Source organism: Coffea arabica, chromosome 11e (assembly GCF_036785885.1).
Source record: "Coffea arabica cultivar ET-39 chromosome 11e, Coffea Arabica ET-39 HiFi, whole genome shotgun sequence".
Taxonomy (NCBI): domain Eukaryota; kingdom Viridiplantae; phylum Streptophyta; class Magnoliopsida; order Gentianales; family Rubiaceae; genus Coffea; species Coffea arabica.
In genome coordinates, this window is record NC_092331.1 from 39,771,077 (window position 1) to 39,790,666 (window position 19,590).

Consider the following 19,590-nt stretch of genomic DNA (forward strand, 5'->3'; position numbering starts at 1 on the left):
TTTGTGAGAAATTGATTTTATTAGAAATTACAGTGATAAATTAATAAATTAAAATTAAGTTTCGGGTCATTTCGGGTCGACCCGCCGCCCCGTAAACCTGAAATTTTCGATTTCGGGTCAGCATACCTGACCCGTCACGGGTTGGCGGGTCGGGGTTCGGGTCAACAGATTTTCTGGCGGGTCTGTTGACCCGAACCCGACCCGCCAACCTGATTTGGACCCGAATTGCCACCCCTAACTGCAAGCGTGAAGGATTGATTTCATGATAATTTAGAGTTGCGGGATGAGGGAAAAAAACAGGGTGCAAATCAATAACAAAAAAAAAAATAAAGTAAATAAATAAAAGGATAAGAGGAAAATGCTTGAATTGACGCTTAAAATGAATTTCGGTCTAGAAAAGCCACACTGCTTCGCAGGACGGGGTAGTTTAAAAGAATAAAGCGAAAGGAACATGGCGGGTGCGATCATACCAGCACTAATGCACCGGATCCCATCAGAACTCCGAAGTTAAGCGTGCTTGGGCGAGAGTAGTACTAGGATGGGTGACCCCCTGGGAAGTCCTCGTGTTGCACCCCTCTCTTTTTTGTTTCGAAATCCAAATTTCCTATTCGTTCTTTATCCTGTAGTAATTTAGCTCCGTCGGAACGATTGCTTAATATTTTGCTTCTTGTCGAAGCGTGAAGGAGGATCTGAAGGCGCGAGACAAATCAGGAACGGTACGGCTCGATCAAACCCCGGATCGTCGCTCAAATTTGTCGGCGCAAATGTATCACCGCAACTAGGGGTGGCAATTTTCGACACGACCTGAAAACACGACACGAACCTAACACGAAATTAATGGGTTTGGGTTGAGGTTTCGGGAATTCGGGTCAGAATCGGGTTGGACCCGATGAACCCGAAAAGAAAACCGGTCGATTTCGGGTCAACCCGTGGTGACCTGATATGACCCGATATGACCCGTTTACGAATTAAAAATAATTTAATAAATATAAAAATAATTTTATCTAACTAAACTAAGTTATTCTTTTTTTCAAAGGCATTAATTACTTAATCCTAAACGAATTTATTTAATTTGTGTGAAGTTGAAATTATTATACTTGGACAAATAATATATTATATTATTTTTCACTTTTGTATTGTTTTAATTTATTTTATATTTTGCTTGGGATAAAACACTTTTACGGTGTTTAATTTATTTTAGATTTGATTTGGAATCATTTATTTAAATTTTTATTACTTGATTATGTAATTAGTTTTGTGAGAAATTGATTTTATCAGAAATTACAGTGATAAATTAATAAATTAAAATTAAGTTTCGGGTCATTTCGGGTCGACCCGCCGCCCCGTAAACCTGAAATTTTCGGGTTCGGGTCAGCATACCTGACCCGTTACGGGTTGGCGGGTCGGGGTTCGGGTCAACAGATTTTCTGGCGGGTCTGTTGACCCGAACCCGACCCGCCAACATGATTTGGACCCGAATTGCCACCCCTAACTGCAAGCGTGAAGGATTGATTTCATGATAATTTAGAGTTGCGGGATGAGGGAAAAAAACAGGGTGCAAATCAATAACAAAAAAAAATATAAAGTAAATAAATAAAAGGATAAGAGGAAAATGCTTGAATTGACGCTTAAAATGAATTTCGGTCTAGAAAAGCCACACTGCTTCGCAGGACGGGGTAGTTTAAAAGAATAAAGCGAAAGGAACATGGCGGGTGCGATCATACCAGCACTAATGCACCGGATCCCATCAGAACTCCGAAATTAAGCGTGCTTGGGCGAGAGTAGTACTAGGATGGGTGACCCCTTGGGAAGTCCTCGTGTTGCACCCCTCTCTTTTTTGTTTCGAAATCCAAATTTCCTATTCGTTCTTTATCCTGTAGTAATTTAGCTCCGTCGGAACGATTGCTTAATATTTTGCTTCTTGTCGAAGCGTGAAGGAGGATCTGAAGGCGCGAGACAAATCAGGAACGGTACGGCTCGATCAAAGCCCGGATCGTCGCTCAAATTTGTCGGCGCAAATGTATCACCGCAACTAGGGGTGGCAATTTTCGACACGACCTGAAAACACGACACGAACCTAACACGAAATTAATGGGTTTGGGTTGAGGTTTCGGGAATTCGGGTTGGACCCGATGAACCCGAAAAGAAAACCGGTCGATTTCGGGTCAACCCGTGGTGACCTGATATGACCCGATATGACCTGTTTACGAATTAAAAATAATTTAATAAACATAAAAATAATTTTATCTAACTAAACTAAGTTATTCTTTTTTTCAAAGGCATTAATTACTTAATCCTAAACGAATTTATTTAATTTGTGTGAAGTTGAAATTATTATACTTGGACAAATAATATATTATATTATTTTTCACTTTTGTATTGTTTTAATTTATTTTATATTTTGCTTGGGATAAAACACTTTTACGGTGTTTAATTTATTTTAGATTTGATTTGGAATCATTTATTTAAATTTTTATTACTTGATTATGTAATTAGTTTTGTGAGAAATTGATTTTATCAGAAATTACAGTGATAAATTAATAAATTAAAATTAAGTTTCGGGTCATTTCGGGTCGACCCGCCGCCCCGTAAACCTGAAATTTTCGGGTTCGGGTCAGCATACCTGACCCGTCACGGGTTGGCGGGTCGGGGTTCGGGTCAACAGATTTTCTGGCGGGTCTGTTGACCCGAACCCGACCCGCCAACCTGATTTGGACCCGAATTGCCACCCCTAACTGCAAGCGTGAAGGATTGATTTCATGATAATTTAGAGTTGCGGGATGAGGGAAAAAAACAGGGTGCAAATCAATAACAAAAAAAAATATAAATTAAATAAATAAAAGGATAAGAGGAAAATGCTTGAATTGACGCTTAAAATGAATTTCGGTCTAGAAAAGCCACACTGCTTCGCAGGACGGGGTAGTTTAAAAGAATAAAGCGAAAGGAACATGGCGGGTGCGATCATACCAGCACTAATGCACCGGATCCCATCAGAACTCCGAAGTTAAGCGTGCTTGGGCGAGAGTAGTACTAGGATGGGTGACCCCCTGGGAAGTCCACGTGTTGCACCCCTCTCTTTTTTGTTTCGAAATCCAAATTTCCTATTCGTTCTTTATCCTGTAGTAATTTAGCTCCGTCGGAACGATTGCTTAATATTTTGCTTCTTGTCGAAGCGTGAAGGAGGATCTGAAGGCGCGAGACAAATCAGGAACGGTACGGCTCGATCAAAGCCCGGATCGTCGCTCAAATTTGTCGGCGCAAATGTATCACCGCAACTAGGGGTGGCAATTTTCGACACGACCTGAAAACACGACACGAACCTAACACGAAATTAATGGGTTTGGGTTGAGGTTTCGGGAATTCGGGTCAGAATCGGGTTGGACCCGATGAACCCGAAAAGAAAACCGGTCGATTTCGGGTCAACCCGTGGTGACCTGATATGACCCGATATGACCCGTTTACGAATTAAAAATAATTTAATAAACATAAAAATAATTTTATCTAACTAAACTAAGTTATTCTTTTTTTCAAAGGCATTAATTACTTAATCCTAAACGAATTTATTTAATTTGTGTGAAGTTGAAATTATTATACTTGGACAAATAATATATTATATTATTTTTCACTTTTGTATTGTTTTAATTTATTTTATATTTTGCTTGGGATAAAACACTTTTACGGTGTTTAATTTATTTTAGATTTGATTTGGAATCATTTATTTAAATTTTTATTACTTGATTATGTAATTAGTTTTGTGAGAAATTGATTTTATTAGAAATTACAGTGATAAATTAATAAATTAAAATTAAGTTTCGGGTCATTTGGGGTCGACCCGCCGCCCCGTAAACCTGAAATTTTCGGGTTCGGGTCAGCATACCTGACCCGTCACGGGTTGGCGGGTCGGGGTTCGGGTCAACAGATTTTCTGGCGGGTCTGTTGACCCGAACCCGACCCGCCAACCTGATTTGGACCCGAATTGCCACCCCTAACTGCAAGCGTGAAGGATTGATTTCATGATAATTTAGAGTTGCGGGATGAGGGAAAAAAACAGGGTGCAAATCAATAACAAAAAAAAATATAAAGTAAATAAATAAAAGGATAAGAGGAAAATGCTTGAATTGACGCTTAAAATGAATTTCGGTCTAGAAAAGCCACACTGCTTCGCAGGACGGGGTAGTTTAAAAGAATAAAGCGAAAGGAACATGGCGGGTGCGATCATACCAGCATTAATGCACCGGATCCCATCAGAACTCCGAAGTTAAGCGTGCTTGGGCGAGAGTAGTACTAGGATGGGTGACCCCCTGGGAAGTCCTCGTGTTGCACCCCTTTCTTTTTTGTTTCGAAATCCAAATTTCCTATTCGTTCTTTATCCTGTAGTAATTTAGCTCCGTCGGAACGATTGCTTAATATTTTGCTTCTTGTCGAAGCGTGAAGGAGGATCTGAAGGCGCGAGACAAATCAGGAACGGTACGGCTCGATCAAAGCCCGGATCGTCGCTCAAATTTGTCGGCGCAAATGTATCACCGCAACTAGGGGTGGCAATTTTCGACACGACCTGAAAACACGACACGAACCTAACACGAAATTAATGGGTTTGGGTTGAGGTTTCGGGAATTCGGGTTGGACCCGATGAACTCGAAAAGAAAACCGGTCGATTTCGGGTCAACCCGTGGTGACCTGATATGACCCGATATGACCTGTTTACGAATTAAAAATAATTTAATTAACATAAAAATAATTTTATCTAACTAAACTAAGTTATTCTTTTTTTCAAAGGCATTAATTACTTAATCCTAAACGAATTTATTTAATTTGTGTGAAGTTGAAATTATTATACTTGGACAAATAATATATTATATTATTTTTCACTTTTGTATTGTTTTAATTTATTTTATATTTTGCTTGGGATAAAACACTTTTACGGTGTTTAATTTATTTTAGATTTGATTTGGAATCATTTATTTAAATTTTTATTACTTGATTATGTAATTAGTTTTGTGAGAAATTGATTTTATTAGAAATTACAGTGATAAATTAATAAATTAAAATTAATTTTCGGGTCATTTCGGGTCGACCCGCCGCCCCGTAAACCTGAAATTTTCGGGTTCGGGTCAGCATACCTGACCCGTCACGGGTAGGCGGGTCGGGGTTCGGGTCAACAGATTTTCTGGCGGGTCTGTTGACCCGAACCCGACCCGCCAACCTGATTTGGACCCGAATTGCCACCCCTAACTGCAAGCGTGAAGGATTGATTTCATGATAATTTAGAGTTGCGGGATGAGGGAAAAAAACAGGGTGCAAATCAATAACAAAAAAAAATATAAAGTAAATAAATAAAAGGATAAGAGGAAAATGCTTGAATTGACGCTTAAAATGAATTTCGGTCTAGAAAAGCCACATTGCTTCGCAGGACGGGGTAGTTTAAAAGAATAAAGCGAAAGGAACATGGCGGGTGCGATCATACCAGCATTAATGCACCGGATCCCATCAGAACTCCGATGTTAAGCGTGCTTGGGCGAGAGTAGTACTAGGATGGGTGACCCCCTGGGAAGTCCTCGTGTTGCACCCCTCTCTTTTTTGTTTCGAAATCCAAATTTCCTATTCGTTCTTTATCCTGTAGTAATTTAGCTCCGTCGGAACGATTGCTTAATATTTTGCTTCTTGTCGAAGCGTGAAGGAGGATCTGAAGGCGCGAGACAAATCAGGAACGGTACGGCTCGATCAAAGCCCGGATCGTCGCTCAAATTTGTCGGCGCAAATGTATCACCGCAACTAGGGGTGGCAATTTTCGACACGACCTGAAAACACGACACGAACCTAACACGAAATTAATGGGTTTGGGTTGAGGTTTCGGGAATTCGGGTTGGACCCGATGAACCCGAAAAGAAAACCGGTCGATTTCGGGTCAACCCGTGGTGACCTGATATGACCCGATATGACCCGTTTACGAATTAAAAATAATTTAATAAACATAAAAATAATTTTATCTAACTAAACTAAGTTATTCTTTTTTTCAAAGGCATTAATTACTTAATCCTAAACGAATTTATTTAATTTGTGTGAAGTTGAAATTATTATACTTGGACAAATAATATATTATATTATTTTTCACTTTTGTATTGTTTTAATTTATTTTATATTTTGCTTGGGATAAAACACTTTTACGGTGTTTAATTTATTTTAGATTTGATTTGGAATCATTTATTTAAATTTTTATTACTTGATTATGTAATTAGTTTTGTGAGAAATTGATTTTATTAGAAATTACAGTGATAAATTAATAAATTAAAATTAAGTTTCGGGTCATTTCGGGTCGACCCGCCGCCCCGTAAACCTGAAATTTTCGGGTTCGGGTCAGCATACCTGACCCGTCACGGGTTGGCGGGTCGGGGTTCGGGTCAACAGATTTTCTGGCGGGTCTGTTGACCCGAACCCGACCCGCCAACCTGATTTGGACCCGAATTGCCACCCCTAACTGCAAGCGTGAAGGATTGATTTCACGATAATTTAGAGTTGCGGGATGAGGGAAAAAAACAGGGTGCAAATCAATAACAAAAAAAAATATAAAGTAAATAAATAAAAGGATAAGAGGAAAATGCTTGAATTGACGCTTAAAATGAATTTCGGTCTAGAAAAGCCACACTGCTTCGCAGGACGGGGTAGTTTAAAAGAATAAAGCGAAAGGAACATGGCGGGTGCGATCATACCAGCACTAATGCACCGGATCCCATCAGAACTCCGAAGTTAAGCGTGCTTGGGCGAGAGTAGTACTAGGATGGGTGACCCCCTGGGAAGTCCTCGTGTTGCACCTCTCTCTTTTTTGTTTCGAAATCCAAATTTCCTATTCGTTCTTTATTCTGTAGTAATTTAGCTCCGTCGGAACGATTGCTTAATATTTTGCTTCTTGTCGAAGCGTGAAGGAGGATCTGAAGGCGCGAGACAAATCAGGAACGGTACGGCTCGATCAAAGCCCGGATCGTCGCTCAAATTTGTCGGCGCAAATGTATCACCGCAACTAGGGGTGGCAATTTTCGACACGACCTGAAAACACGACACGAACCTAACACGAAATTAATGGGTTTGGGTTGAGGTTTCGGGAATTCGGGTCAGAATCGGGTTGGACCCGATGAACCCGAAAAGAAAACCGGTCGATTCCGGGTCAACCAGTGGTGACCTGATATGACCCGTTTACGAATTAAAAATAATTTAATAAACATAAAAATAATTTTATCTAACTAAACTAAGTTATTCTTTTTTTCAAAGGCATTAATTACTTAATCCTAAACGAATTTATTTAATTTGTGTGAAGTTGAAATTATTATACTTGGACAAATAATATATTATATTATTTTTCACTTTTGTATTGTTTTAATTTATTTTATATTTTGCTTGGGATAAAACACTTTTACGGTGTTTAATTTATTTTAGATTTGATTTGGAATCATTTATTTAAATTTTTATTACTTGATTATGTAATTAGTTTTGTGAGAAATTGATTTTATTAGAAATTACAGTGATAAATTAATAAATTAAAATTAAGTTTCGGGTCATTTCGGGTCGACCCGCCGCCCCGTAAACCTGAAATTTTCGATTTCGGGTCAGCATACCTGACCCGTCACGGGTTGGCGGGTCGGGGTTCGGGTCAACAGATTTTCTGGCGGGTCTGTTGACCCGAACCCGACCCGCCAACCTGATTTGGACCCGAATTGCCACCCCTAACTGCAAGCGTGAAGGATTGATTTCATGATAATTTAGAGTTGCGGGATGAGGGAAAAAAACAGGGTGCAAATCAATAACAAAAAAAAAAATAAAGTAAATAAATAAAAGGATAAGAGGAAAATGCTTGAATTGACGCTTAAAATGAATTTCGGTCTAGAAAAGCCACACTGCTTCGCAGGACGGGGTAGTTTAAAAGAATAAAGCGAAAGGAACATGGCGGGTGCGATCATACCAGCACTAATGCACCGGATCCCATCAGAACTCCGAAGTTAAGCGTGCTTGGGCGAGAGTAGTACTAGGATGGGTGACCCCCTGGGAAGTCCTCGTGTTGCACCCCTCTCTTTTTTGTTTCGAAATCCAAATTTCCTATTCGTTCTTTATCCTGTAGTAATTTAGCTCCGTCGGAACGATTGCTTAATATTTTGCTTCTTGTCGAAGCGTGAAGGAGGATCTGAAGGCGCGAGACAAATCAGGAACGGTACGGCTCGATCAAACCCCGGATCGTCGCTCAAATTTGTCGGCGCAAATGTATCACCGCAACTAGGGGTGGCAATTTTCGACACGACCTGAAAACACGACACGAACCTAACACGAAATTAATGGGTTTGGGTTGAGGTTTCGGGAATTCGGGTCAGAATCGGGTTGGACCCGATGAACCCGAAAAGAAAACCGGTCGATTTCGGGTCAACCCGTGGTGACCTGATATGACTCGTTTACGAATTAAAAATAATTTAATAAACATAAAAATAATTTTATCTAACTAAACTAAGTTATTCTTTTTTTCAAAGGCATTAATTACTTAATCCTAAACGAATTTATTTAATTTGTGTGAAGTTGAAATTATTATACTTGGACAAATAATATATTATATTATTTTTCACTTTTGTATTGTTTTAATTTATTTTATATTTTGCTTGGGATAAAACACTTTTACGGTGTTTAATTTATTTTAGATTTGATTTGGAATCATTTATTTAAATTTTTATTACTTGATTATGTAATTAGTTTTGTGAGAAATTGATTTTATCAGAAATTACAGTGATAAATTAATAAATTAAAATTAAGTTTCGGGTCATTTCGGGTCGACCCGCCGCCCCGTAAACCTGAAATTTTCGGGTTCGGGTCAGCATACCTGACCCGTCACGGGTTGGCGGGTCGGGGTTCGGGTCAACAGATTTTCTGGCGGGTCTGTTGACCCGAACCCGACCCGCCAACCTGATTTGGACCCGAATTGCCACCCCTAACTGCAAGCGTGAAGGATTGATTTCATGATAATTTAGAGTTGCGGGATGAGGGAAAAAAACAGGGTGCAAATCAATAACAAAAAAAAATATAAATTAAATAAATAAAAGGATAAGAGGAAAATGCTTGAATTGACGCTTAAAATGAATTTCGGTCTAGAAAAGCCACACTGCTTCGCAGGACGGGGTAGTTTAAAAGAATAAAGCGAAAGGAACATGGCGGGTGCGATCATACCAGCACTAATGCACCGGATCCCATCAGAACTCCGAAGTTAAGCGTGCTTGGGCGAGAGTAGTACTAGGATGGGTGACCCCCTGGGAAGTCCACGTGTTGCACCCCTCTCTTTTTTGTTTCGAAATCCAAATTTCCTATTCGTTCTTTATCCTGTAGTAATTTAGCTCCGTCGGAACGATTGCTTAATATTTTGCTTCTTGTCGAAGCGTGAAGGAGGATCTGAAGGCGCGAGACAAATCAGGAACGGTACGGCTCGATCAAAGCCCGGATCGTCGCTCAAATTTGTCGGCGCAAATGTATCACCGCAACTAGGGGTGGCAATTTTCGACACGACCTGAAAACACGACACGAACCTAACACGAAATTAATGGGTTTGGGTTGAGGTTTCGGGAATTCGGGTCAGAATCGGGTTGGACCCGATGAACCCGAAAAGAAAACCGGTCGATTTCGGGTCAACCCGTGGTGACCTGATATGACCCGATATGACCCGTTTACGAATTAAAAATAATTTAATAAACATAAAAATAATTTTATCTAACTAAACTAAGTTATTCTTTTTTTCAAAGGCATTAATTACTTAATTCTAAACGAATTTATTTAATTTGTGTGAAGTTGAAATTATTATACTTGGACAAATAATATATTATATTATTTTTCACTTTTGTATTGTTTTAATTTATTTTATATTTTGCTTGGGATAAAACACTTTTACGGTGTTTAATTTATTTTAGATTTGATTTGGAATCATTTATTTAAATTTTTATTACTTGATTATGTAATTAGTTTTGTGAGAAATTGATTTTATTAGAAATTACAGTGATAAATTAATAAATTAAAATTAAGTTTCGGGTCATTTGGGGTCGACCCGCCGCCCCGTAAACCTGAAATTTTCGGGTTCGGGTCAGCATACCTGACCCGTCACGGGTTGGCGGGTCGGGGTTCGGGTCAACAGATTTTCTGGCGGGTCTGTTGACCCGAACCCGACCCGCCAACCTGATTTGGACCCGAATTGCCACCCCTAACTGCAAGCGTGAAGGATTGATTTCATGATAATTTAGAGTTGCGGGATGAGGGAAAAAAACAGGGTGCAAATCAATAACAAAAAAAAATATAAAGTAAATAAATAAAAGGATAAGAGGAAAATGCTTGAATTGACGCTTAAAATGAATTTCGGTCTAGAAAAGCCACACTGCTTCGCAGGACGGGGTAGTTTAAAAGAATAAAGCGAAAGGAACATGGCGGGTACGATCATACCAGCACTAATGCACCGGATCCCATCAGAACTCCGAAATTAAGCGTGCTTGGGCGAGAGTAGTACTAGGATGGGTGACCCCCTGGGAAGTCCTCGTGTTGCACCCCTTTTTTTTTTGTTTCGAAATCCAAATTTCCTATTCGTTCTTTATCCTGTAGTAATTTAGCTCCGTCGGAACGATTGCTTAATATTTTGCTTCTTGTCGAAGCGTGAAGGAGGATCTGAAGGCGCGAGACAAATCAGGAACGGTACGGCTCGATCAAAGCCCGGATCGTCGCTCAAATTTGTCGGCGCAAATGTATCACCGCAACTAGGGGTGGCAATTTTCGACACGACCTGAAAACACGACACGAACCTAACACGAAATTAATGGGTTTGGGTTGAGGTTTCGGGAATTCGGGTTGGACCCGATGAACCCGAAAAGAAAACCGGTCGATTTCGGGTCAACCCGTGGTGACCTGATATGACCCGATATGACCTGTTTACGAATTAAAAATAATTTAATTAACATAAAAATAATTTTATCTAACTAAACTAAGTTATTCTTTTTTTCAAAGGCATTAATTACTTAATCCTAAACGAATTTATTTAATTTGTGTGAAGTTGAAATTATTATACTTGGACAAATAATATATTATATTATTTTTCACTTTTGTATTGTTTTAATTTATTTTATATTTTGCTTGGGATAAAACACTTTTACGGTGTTTAATTTATTTTAGATTTGATTTGGAATCATTTATTTAAATTTTTATTACTTGATTATGTAATTAGTTTTGTGAGAAATTGATTTTATTAGAAATTACAGTGATAAATTAATAAATTAAAATTAATTTTCGGGTCATTTCGGGTCGACCCGCCGCCCCGTAAACCTGAAATTTTCGGGTTCGGGTCAGCATACCTGACCCGTCACGGGTAGGCGGGTCGGGGTTCGGGTCAACAGATTTTCTGGCGGGTCTGTTGACCAGAACCCGACCCGCCAACCTGATTTGGACCCGAATTGCCACCCCTAACTTCAAGCTTGAAGGATTGATTTCATGATAATTTAGAGTTGCGGGATGAGGGAAAAAAACAGGGTGCAAATCAATAACAAAAAAAAATATAAAGTAAATAAATAAAAGGATAAGAGGAAAATGCTTGAATTGACGCTTAAAATGAATTTCGGTCTAGAAAAGCCACATTGCTTCGCAGGACGGGGTAGTTTAAAAGAATAAAGCGAAAGGAACATGGCGGGTGCGATCATACCAGCATTAATGCACCGGATCCCATCAGAACTCCGATGTTAAGCGTGCTTGGGCGAGAGTAGTACTAGGATGGGTGACCCCCTGGGAAGTCCTCGTGTTGCACCCCTCTCTTTTTTGTTTCGAAATCCAAATTTCCTATTCGTTCTTTATCCTGTAGTAATTTAGCTCCGTCGGAACGATTGCTTAATATTTTGCTTCTTGTCGAAGCGTGAAGGAGGATCTGAAGGCGCGAGACAAATCAGGAACGGTACGGCTCGATCAAAGCCCGGATCGTCGCTCAAATTTGTCGGCGCAAATGTATCACCGCAACTAGGGGTGGCAATTTTCGACACGACCTGAAAACACGACACGAACCTAACACGAAATTAATGGGTTTGGGTTGAGGTTTCGGGAATTCGGGTTGGACCCGATGAACCCGAAAAGAAAACCGGTCGATTTCGGGTCAACCCGTGGTGACCTGATATGACCCGATATGACCCGTTTACGAATTAAAAATAATTTAATAAACATAAAAATAATTTTATCTAACTAAACTAAGTTATTCTTTTTTTCAAAGGCATTAATTACTTAATCCTAAACGAATTTATTTAATTTGTGTGAAGTTGAAATTATTATACTTGGACAAATAATATATTATATTATTTTTCACTTTTGTATTGTTTTAATTTATTTTATATTTTGCTTGGGATAAAACACTTTTACGGTGTTTAATTTATTTTAGATTTGATTTGGAATCATTTATTTAAATTTTTATTACTTGATTATGTAATTAGTTTTGTGAGAAATTGATTTTATCAGAAATTACAGTGATAAATTAATAAATTAAAATTAAGTTTCGGGTCATTTGGGGTCGACCCGCCGCCCCGTAAACCTGAAATTTTCGGGTTCGGGTCAGCATACCTGACCCGTCACGGGTTGGCGGGTCGGGGTTCGGGTCAACAGATTTTCTGGCGGGTCTGTTGACCCGAACCCGACCCGCCAACCTGATTTGGACCCGAATTGCCACCCCTAACTGCAAGCGTGAAGGATTGATTTCATGATAATTTAGAGTTGCGGGATGAGGGAAAAAAACAGGGTGCAAATCAATAACAAAAAAAAATATAAAGTAAATAAATAAAAGGATAAGAGGAAAATGCTTGAATTGACGCTTAAAATGAATTTCGGTCTAGAAAAGCCACACTGCTTCGCAGGACGGGGTAGTTTAAAAGAATAAAGCGAAAGGAACATGGCGGGTGCGATCATACCAGCACTAATGCACCGGATCCCATCAGAACTCCGAAATTAAGCGTGCTTGGGCGAGAGTAGTACTAGGATGGGTGACCCCTTGGGAAGTCCTCGTGTTGCACCCCTCTCTTTTTTGTTTCGAAATCCAAATTTCCTATTCGTTCTTTATCCTGTAGTAATTTAGCTCCGTCGGAACGATTGCTTAATATTTTGCTTCTTGTCGAAGCGTGAAGGAGGATCTGAAGGCGCGAGACAAATCAGGAACGGTACGGCTCGATCAAAGCCCGGATCGTCGCTCAAATTTGTCGGCGCAAATGTATCACCGCAACTAGGGGTGGCAATTTTCGACACGACCTGAAAACACGACACGAACCTAACACGAAATTAATGGGTTTGGGTTGAGGTTTCGGGAATTCGGGTCAGAATCGGGTTGGACCCGATGAACCCGAAAAGAAAACCGGTCGATTTCGGGTCAAACCGTGGTGACCTGATATGACCCGATATGACCCGTTTACGAATTAAAAATAATTTAATAAACATAAAAATAATTTTATCTAACTAAACTAAGTTATTCTTTTTTTCAAAGGCATTAATTACTTAATCCTAAACGAATTTATTTAATTTGTGTGAAGTTGAAATTATTATACTTGGACAAATAATATATTATATTATTTTTCACTTTTGTATTGTTTTAATTTATTTTATATTTTGCTTGGGATAAAACACTTTTACGGTGTTTAATTTATTTTAGATTTGATTTGGAATCATTTATTTAAATTTTTATTACTTGATTATGTAATTAGTTTTGTGAGAAATTGATTTTATCAGAAATTACAGTGATAAATTAATAAATTAAAATTAAGTTTCGGGTCATTTCGGGTCGACCCGCCGCCCCGTAAACCTGAAATTTTCGGGTTCGGGTCAGCATACCTGACCCGTTACGGGTTGGCGGGTCGGGGTTCGGGTCAACAGATTTTCTGGCGGGTCTGTTGACCCGAACCCGACCCGCCAACATGATTTGGACCCGAATTGCCACCCCTAACTGCAAGCGTGAAGGATTGATTTCATGATAATTTAGAGTTGCGGGATGAGGGAAAAAAACAGGGTGCAAATCAATAACAAAAAAAAATATAAAGTAAATAAATAAAAGGATAAGAGGAAAATGCTTGAATTGACGCTTAAAATGAATTTCGGTCTAGAAAAGCCACACTGCTTCGCAGGACGGGGTAGTTTAAAAGAATAAAGCGAAAGGAACATGGCGGGTGCGATCATACCAGCACTAATGCACCGGATCCCATCAGAACTCCGAAATTAAGCGTGCTTGGGCGAGAGTAGTACTAGGATGGGTGACCCCTTGGGAAGTCCTCGTGTTGCACCCCTCTCTTTTTTGTTTCGAAATCCAAATTTCCTATTCGTTCTTTATCCTGTAGTAATTTAGCTCCGTCGGAACGATTGCTTAATATTTTGCTTCTTGTCGAAGCGTGAAGGAGGATCTGAAGGCGCGAGACAAATCAGGAACGGTACGGCTCGATCAAAGCCCGGATCGTCGCTCAAATTTGTCGGCGCAAATGTATCACCGCAACTAGGGGTGGCAATTTTCGACACGACCTGAAAACACGACACGAACCTAACACGAAATTAATGGGTTTGGGTTGAGGTTTCGGGAATTCGGGTTGGACCCGATGAACCCGAAAAGAAAACCGGTCGATTTCGGGTCAACCCGTGGTGACCTGATATGACCCGATATGACCTGTTTACGAATTAAAAATAATTTAATAAACATAAAAATAATTTTATCTAACTAAACTAAGTTATTCTTTTTTTCAAAGGCATTAATTACTTAATCCTAAACGAATTTATTTAATTTGTGTGAAGTTGAAATTATTATACTTGGACAAATAATATATTATATTATTTTTCACTTTTGTATTGTTTTAATTTATTTTATATTTTGCTTGGGATAAAACACTTTTACGGTGTTTAATTTATTTTAGATTTGATTTGGAATCATTTATTTAAATTTTTATTACTTGATTATGTAATTAGTTTTGTGAGAAATTGATTTTATTAGAAATTACAGTGATAAATTAATAAATTAAAATTAAGTTTCGGGTCATTTCGGGTCGACCCGCCGCCCCGTAAACCTGAAATTTTCGATTTCGGGTCAGCATACCTGACCCGTCACGGGTTGGCGGGTCGGGGTTCGGGTCAACAGATTTTCTGGCGGGTCTGTTGACCCGAACCCGACCCGCCAACCTGATTTGGACCCGAATTGCCACCCCTAACTGCAAGCGTGAAGGATTGATTTCATGATAATTTAGAGTTGCGGGATGAGGGAAAAAAACAGGGTGCAAATCAATAACAAAAAAAAATATAAATTAAATAAATAAAAGGATAAGAGGAAAATGCTTGAATTGACGCTTAAAATGAATTTCGGTCTAGAAAAGCCACACTGCTTCGCAGGACGGGGTAGTTTAAAAGAATAAAGCGAAAGGAACATGGCGGGTGCGATCATACCAGCACTAATGCACCGGATCCCATCAGAACTCCGAAGTTAAGCGTGCTTGGGCGAGAGTAGTACTAGGATGGGTGACCCCCTGGGAAGTCCTCGTGTTGCACCCCTCTCTTTTTTGTTTCGAAATCCAAATTTCCTATTCGTTCTTTATCCTGTAGTAATTTAGCTCCGTCGGAACGATTGCTTAATATTTTGCTTCTTGTCGAAGCGTGAAGGAGGATCTGAAGGCGCGAGACAAATCAGGAACGGTACGGCTCGATCAAACCCCGGATCGTCGCTCAAATTTGTCGGCGCAAATGTATCACCGCAACTAGGGGTGGCAATTTTCGACACGACCTGAAAACACGACACGAACCTAACACGAAATTAATGGGTTTGGGTTGAGGTTTCGGGAATTCGGGTCAGAATCGGGTTGGACCCGATGAACCCGAAAAGAAAACCGGTCGATTTCGGGTCAACCCGTGGTGACCTGATATGACCCGATATGACCCGTTTACGAATTAAAAATAATTTAATAAATATAAAAATAATTTTATCTAACTAAACTAAGTTATTCTTTTTTTCAAAGGCATTAATTACTTAATCCTAAACGAATTTATTTAATTTGTGTGAAGTTGAAATTATTATACTTGGACAAATAATATATTATATTATTTTTCACTTTTGTATTGTTTTAATTTATTTTATATTTTGCTTGGGATAAAACACTTTTACGGTGTTTAATTTATTTTAGATTTGATTTGGAATCATTTATTTAAATTTTTATTACTTGATTATGTAATTAGTTTTGTGAGAAATTGATTTTATCAGAAATTACAGTGATAAATTAATAAATTAAAATTAAGTTTCGGGTCATTTCGGGTCGACCCGCCGCCCCGTAAACCTGAAATTTTCGGGTTCGGGTCAGCATACCTGACCCGTTACGGGTTGGCGGGTCGGGGTTCGGGTCAACAGATTTTCTGGCGGGTCTGTTGACCCGAACCCGACCCGCCAACATGATTTGGACCCGAATTGCCACCCCTAACTGCAAGCGTGAAGGATTGATTTCATGATAATTTAGAGTTGCGGGATGAGGGAAAAAAACAGGGTGCAAATCAATAACAAAAAAAAATATAAAGTAAATAAATAAAAGGATAAGAGGAAAATGCTTGAATTGACGCTTAAAATGAATTTCGGTCTAGAAAAGCCACACTGCTTCGCAGGACGGGGTAGTTTAAAAGAATAAAGCGAAAGGAACATGGCGGGTGCGATCATACCAGCACTAATGCACCGGATCCCATCAGAACTCCGAAATTAAGCGTGCTTGGGCGAGAGTAGTACTAGGATGGGTGACCCCTTGGGAAGTCCTCGTGTTGCACCCCTCTCTTTTTTGTTTCGAAATCCAAATTTCCTATTCGTTCTTTATCCTGTAGTAATTTAGCTCCGTCGGAACGATTGCTTAATATTTTGCTTCTTGTCGAAGCGTGAAGGAGGATCTGAAGGCGCGAGACAAATCAGGAACGGTACGGCTCGATCAAAGCCCGGATCGTCGCTCAAATTTGTCGGCGCAAATGTATCACCGCAACTAGGGGTGGCAATTTTCGACACGACCTGAAAACACGACACGAACCTAACACGAAATTAATGGGTTTGGGTTGAGGTTTCGGGAATTCGGGTTGGACCCGATGAACCCGAAAAGAAAACCGGTCGATTTCGGGTCAACCCGTGGTGACCTGATATGACCCGATATGACCTGTTTACGAATTAAAAATAATTTAATAAACATAAAAATAATTTTATCTAACTAAACTAAGTTATTCTTTTTTTCAAAGGCATTAATTACTTAATCCTAAACGAATTTATTTAATTTGTGTGAAGTTGAAATTATTATACTTGGACAAATAATATATTATATTATTTTTCACTTTTGTATTGTTTTAATTTATTTTATATTTTGCTTGGGATAAAACACTTTTACGGTGTTTAATTTATTTTAGATTTGATTTGGAATCATTTATTTAAATTTTTATTACTTGATTATGTAATTAGTTTTGTGAGAAATTGATTTTATCAGAAATTACAGTGATAAATTAATAAATTAAAATTAAGTTTCGGGTCATTTCGGGTCGACCCGCCGCCCCGTAAACCTGAAATTTTCGGGTTCGGGTCAGCATACCTGACCCGTCACGGGTTGGCGGGTCGGGGTTCGGGTCAACAGATTTTCTGGCGGGTCTGTTGACCCGAACCCGACCCGCCAACCTGATTTGGACCCGAATTGCCACCCCTAACTGCAAGCGTGAAGGATTGATTTCATGATAATTTAGAGTTGCGGGATGAGGGAAAAAAACAGGGTGCAAATCAATAACAAAAAAAAATATAAATTAAATAAATAAAAGGATAAGAGGAAAATGCTTGAATTGACGCTTAAAATGAATTTCGGTCTAGAAAAGCCACACTGCTTCGCAGGACGGGGTAGTTTAAAAGAATAAAGCGAAAGGAACATGGCGGGTGCGATCATACCAGCACTAATGCACCGGATCCCATCAGAACTCCGAAGTTAAGCGTGCTTGGGCGAGAGTAGTACTAGGATGGGTGACCCCCTGGGAAGTCCACGTGTTGCACCCCTCTCTTTTTTGTTTCGAAATCCAAATTTCCTATTCGTTCTTTATCCTGTAGTAATTTAGCTCCGTCGGAACGATTACTTATTATTTTGCTTCTTGTCGAAGCGTGAAGGAGGATCTGAAGGCGCGAGACAAATCAGGAACGGTACGGCTCGATCAAAGCCCGGATCGTCGCTCAAATTTGTCGGCGCAAATGTATCACCGCAACTAGGGGTGGCAATTTTCGACACGACCTGAAAACACGACACGAACCTAACACGAAATTAATGGGTTTGGGTTGAGGTTTCGGGAATTCGGGTCAGAATCGGGTTGGACCCGATGAACCCGAAAAGAAAACCGGTCGATTTCGGGTCAACCCGTGGTGACCTGATATGACTCGTTTACGAATTAAAAATAATTTAATAAACATAAAAATAATTTTATCTAACTAAACTAAGTTATTCTTTTTTTCAAAGGCATTAATTACTTAATCCTAAACGAATTTATTTAATTTGTGTGAAGTTGAAATTATTATACTTGGACAAATAATATATTATATTATTTTTCACTTTTGTATTGTTTTAATTTATTTTATATTTTGCTTGGGATAAAACACTTTTACGGTGTTTAATTTATTTTAGATTTGATTTGGAATCATTTATTTAAATTTTTATTACTTGATTATGTAATTAGTTTTGTGAGAAATTGATTTTATTAGAAATTACAGTGATAAATTAATAAATTAAAATTAATTTTCGGGTCATTTCGGGTCGACCCGCCGCCCCGTAAACCTGAAATTTTCGGGTTCGGGTCAGCATACCTGACCCGTCACGGGTTGGCGGGTCGGGGTTCGGGTCAACAGATTTTCTGGCGGGTCTGTTGACCCGAACCCGACCCGCCAACCTGATTTGGACCCGAATTGCCACCCCTAACTGCAAGCGTGAAGGATTGATTTCATGATAATTTAGAGTTGCGGGATGAGGGAAAAAAACAGGGTGCAAATCAATAACAAAAAAAAATATAAAGTAAATAAATAAAAGGATAAGAGGAAAATGCTTGAATTGACGCTTAAAATGAATTTCGGTCTAGAAAAGCCACACTGCTTCGCAGGACGGGGTAGTTTAAAAGAATAAAGCGAAAGGAACATGGCGGGTGCGATCATACCAGCACTAATGCACCGGATCCCATCAGAACTCCGAAGTTAAGCGTGCTTGGGCGAGAGTAGTACTAGGATGGGTGACCCCCTGGGAAGTCCTCGTGTTGCACCCCTCTCTTTTTTGTTTCGAAATCCAAATTTCCTATTCGTTCTTTATCCTGTAGTAATTTAGCTCCGTCGGAACGATTGCTTAATATTTTGCTTCTTGTCGAAGCGTGAAGGAGGATCTGAAGGCGCGAGACAAATCAGGAACGGTACGGCTCGATCAAAGCCCGGATCGTCGCTCAAATTTGTCGGCGCAAATGTATCACCGCAACTAGGGGTGGCAATTTTCGACACGACCTGAAAACACGACACGAACCTAACACGAAATTAATGGGTTTGGGTTGAGGTTTCGGGAATTCGGGTTGGACCCGATGAACCCG

General features: G+C 39.4%; 16 non-coding genes across 16 annotated transcripts; all 16 read left to right on the forward strand.

Annotated features, from left to right (window-relative positions):
• The first annotated feature begins 456 nt into the window (after positions 1 to 456).
• On the forward strand, positions 457 to 575 carry LOC140025694 (5S ribosomal RNA). The gene has a single exon (XR_011829639.1). It is a non-coding gene; the product is annotated as a 5S ribosomal RNA (ribosomal RNA).
• Positions 576 to 1,710: 1,135 nt separating this feature from the next.
• Positions 1,711 to 1,829, forward strand: LOC140031281 (5S ribosomal RNA). Its single transcript, XR_011835202.1, has one exon. It is a non-coding gene; the product is annotated as a 5S ribosomal RNA (ribosomal RNA).
• Positions 1,830 to 2,953: 1,124 nt separating this feature from the next.
• On the forward strand, positions 2,954 to 3,072 carry LOC140025408 (5S ribosomal RNA). Its single transcript, XR_011829351.1, has one exon. It is a non-coding gene; the product is annotated as a 5S ribosomal RNA (ribosomal RNA).
• Positions 3,073 to 4,207: 1,135 nt separating this feature from the next.
• Positions 4,208 to 4,326, forward strand: LOC140030285 (5S ribosomal RNA). The gene has a single exon (XR_011834199.1). It is a non-coding gene; the product is annotated as a 5S ribosomal RNA (ribosomal RNA).
• A 1,124-nt stretch (positions 4,327 to 5,450) lies between these two features.
• Positions 5,451 to 5,569, forward strand: LOC140031238 (5S ribosomal RNA). The gene has a single exon (XR_011835159.1). It is a non-coding gene; the product is annotated as a 5S ribosomal RNA (ribosomal RNA).
• A 1,124-nt stretch (positions 5,570 to 6,693) lies between these two features.
• LOC140030631 (5S ribosomal RNA) lies at positions 6,694 to 6,812 on the forward strand. The gene has a single exon (XR_011834546.1). It is a non-coding gene; the product is annotated as a 5S ribosomal RNA (ribosomal RNA).
• Positions 6,813 to 7,937: 1,125 nt separating this feature from the next.
• On the forward strand, positions 7,938 to 8,056 carry LOC140025705 (5S ribosomal RNA). The gene has a single exon (XR_011829650.1). It is a non-coding gene; the product is annotated as a 5S ribosomal RNA (ribosomal RNA).
• Positions 8,057 to 9,181: 1,125 nt separating this feature from the next.
• Positions 9,182 to 9,300, forward strand: LOC140025519 (5S ribosomal RNA). The gene has a single exon (XR_011829462.1). It is a non-coding gene; the product is annotated as a 5S ribosomal RNA (ribosomal RNA).
• Positions 9,301 to 10,435: 1,135 nt separating this feature from the next.
• On the forward strand, positions 10,436 to 10,554 carry LOC140031811 (5S ribosomal RNA). Its single transcript, XR_011835736.1, has one exon. It is a non-coding gene; the product is annotated as a 5S ribosomal RNA (ribosomal RNA).
• Positions 10,555 to 11,678: 1,124 nt separating this feature from the next.
• Positions 11,679 to 11,797, forward strand: LOC140031239 (5S ribosomal RNA). Its single transcript, XR_011835160.1, has one exon. It is a non-coding gene; the product is annotated as a 5S ribosomal RNA (ribosomal RNA).
• A 1,124-nt stretch (positions 11,798 to 12,921) lies between these two features.
• Positions 12,922 to 13,040, forward strand: LOC140031282 (5S ribosomal RNA). Its single transcript, XR_011835203.1, has one exon. It is a non-coding gene; the product is annotated as a 5S ribosomal RNA (ribosomal RNA).
• A 1,135-nt stretch (positions 13,041 to 14,175) lies between these two features.
• LOC140031283 (5S ribosomal RNA) lies at positions 14,176 to 14,294 on the forward strand. The gene has a single exon (XR_011835204.1). It is a non-coding gene; the product is annotated as a 5S ribosomal RNA (ribosomal RNA).
• Positions 14,295 to 15,418: 1,124 nt separating this feature from the next.
• On the forward strand, positions 15,419 to 15,537 carry LOC140025716 (5S ribosomal RNA). The gene has a single exon (XR_011829661.1). It is a non-coding gene; the product is annotated as a 5S ribosomal RNA (ribosomal RNA).
• Positions 15,538 to 16,672: 1,135 nt separating this feature from the next.
• Positions 16,673 to 16,791, forward strand: LOC140031285 (5S ribosomal RNA). The gene has a single exon (XR_011835206.1). It is a non-coding gene; the product is annotated as a 5S ribosomal RNA (ribosomal RNA).
• A 1,124-nt stretch (positions 16,792 to 17,915) lies between these two features.
• Positions 17,916 to 18,034, forward strand: LOC140025630 (5S ribosomal RNA). Its single transcript, XR_011829574.1, has one exon. It is a non-coding gene; the product is annotated as a 5S ribosomal RNA (ribosomal RNA).
• Positions 18,035 to 19,159: 1,125 nt separating this feature from the next.
• LOC140025727 (5S ribosomal RNA) lies at positions 19,160 to 19,278 on the forward strand. Its single transcript, XR_011829672.1, has one exon. It is a non-coding gene; the product is annotated as a 5S ribosomal RNA (ribosomal RNA).
• The last annotated feature ends 312 nt before the right edge of the window (positions 19,279 to 19,590 follow it).